Source organism: Grammomys surdaster, unplaced genomic scaffold (genome assembly GCF_004785775.1).
Source record: "Grammomys surdaster isolate TR1022 unplaced genomic scaffold, NIH_TR_1.0 126029, whole genome shotgun sequence".
NCBI lineage: Eukaryota > Metazoa > Chordata > Mammalia > Rodentia > Muridae > Grammomys > Grammomys surdaster.
Window position 1 is genome coordinate 2,673,116 of NW_021620842.1, and position 2,003 is coordinate 2,675,118.

Sequence of the window (2,003 nt, forward strand, 5' to 3'; positions counted from 1 at the left end):
TCCTTAGATAAAATGAACTTTCATATTCAAAAGACAATTTTTTTATGTTCATCCTTAGACCCATACAGTCCTTATATCTGTAAATGAACTAAAGCTAATATCAGAGACATTTTTGGTGGTTAGATAAAAGACAGCATTCCCCCGCTGGGGTATGTGAATGATGTCCTTGTCATCTGGGAATCAACTGGACACACCTGTGATGAATTTTCTTAATTGGATTATTTTAGGTAGGAAGAAATCTGAGTCACATCCTCTGGTGGCAACCTACATAAAAGGATGTGGAAGTAGGTAGCTTTTGATTTTTGACTTCTTGTTCTCACTTTCACTGGCAAGTTTACCTATCCTGTTACTAAGGCATTCCTTTGCTGGTACTAGAAGCTACTTCTTCAGAGTTACAGTATAAATTAAGGTAGGAATCCTCCAAGACTTCAGATTGGGATTGCTGGGACATCCAGTCTTGGACTAAACAACTAGTAGAATTTGGCCTTTCGATTGGGATACTGTCATTTTTGGACCACATCTTGTAGGTCATTCTAATATATCTTGTATATATCCTGACTAATATAACTTCATAGCAGTATTGTATCCATGAGAATATCTTGCCAGGTTTTTCTTTGTACCTCATAGCATTCAGTTCACAGCTAGAGAAAAACTGGTAATGCCTCCCTCCCCATCCCTGCAGTGTTCTGCATGGCAATTTTTGTTCCCATGAAATCTTGATAGGTGGAAGAAGGTAGAAGAAGCTCAGTACCTGTTTGATTTCTCCAGGCCCAGTGACCAAAGTGTATGATTTCTTTAGAAATAGTTTCTTACCATCAAGGTCTAGTGGTCATCCAGGAGCAATGGAAATAGCTTACATTATTTTGAAGGTCTATGGGACCTCCCATAACCAGTTATTTGAGGTGAAATATCATAACCTGGGCTGGGACTTTTTATTTAGCTACTTTTGGCTCTGTGAAAAGCATTGTTCTCCATGTAGATTAACTCCATTTCAATTGTGTGTATGTCTGCATGTGTGTGTGTGTGTGGGAGGGGTATTATGACATTTACAAAATAGTAAGTTTCCATATGGCCTTTTCAAGCATCTTTAGTGTTAGTTACACTTTCCCAGACTCATCTTCTGAATCCTATTTGTTTCCTTTTTTAAACTTCACTCCCACCCATTCTTACCCTTTCCCTTCCAGATCACCTGTGTTCTACTATCCCTCCACATTTTAATCTAAATAGTTCTTCATTTTAACTTATACAAGTAGATGTAATATTTTTTGCTTTCGTCCATAAAAATACTAAATTTTCTGAGCATCTACCTTCATGTTTTATTCTAATTACTTTTTTGTAAGCTGCTACCTTAAAAGACAACCAAATTAAACTAGTGGTAAACCAGCTAATCCTATCAATAGTTTTCTGAAAAGTTTCTGAACCTATTATACCAAGGGCACAAGTTTTTTTTTGTTGTTTTGGGGTTTTTTTGTTTTGTTTTGTTTTTGTTTTTGTTATCCTTTTACTTTCAAGTAACAGTAACATTTTACCTTTGACAACCTACTCATTTCTTCAGTATCCACTATCTCATCCCAAGCCAATGCCTTGAACAAGGTGTTTATGTGGCTGTTTCTCATTCTTGTGATCAATATTTTTATGTAAGATATTACTGTAAAAAGGCCATTTAAAATAGTTGTAGAACTTTGTGGTTTATGAAAACAAACATTTATTTCTTGTTGAATGTATGGAGTTAAATAAATGGATTCTTACTGGGATTTTCACTACAAAATAGGGTAAAGGATTAAATGGAGATTTAAATGGAGGGAAACTACATAATAACTTCTAGATATATGAAATAAAATCTCCAAGAAAAGAAACTGAAGAAGTAAACATAAAAGCCAGAAACTTTTATTTTGTTTCTTATATAGTAGTGCGAATATACCCCACAACACACACACACACACACACACACACATATATATATATATATATATATATATATATATATATATATATATATATAT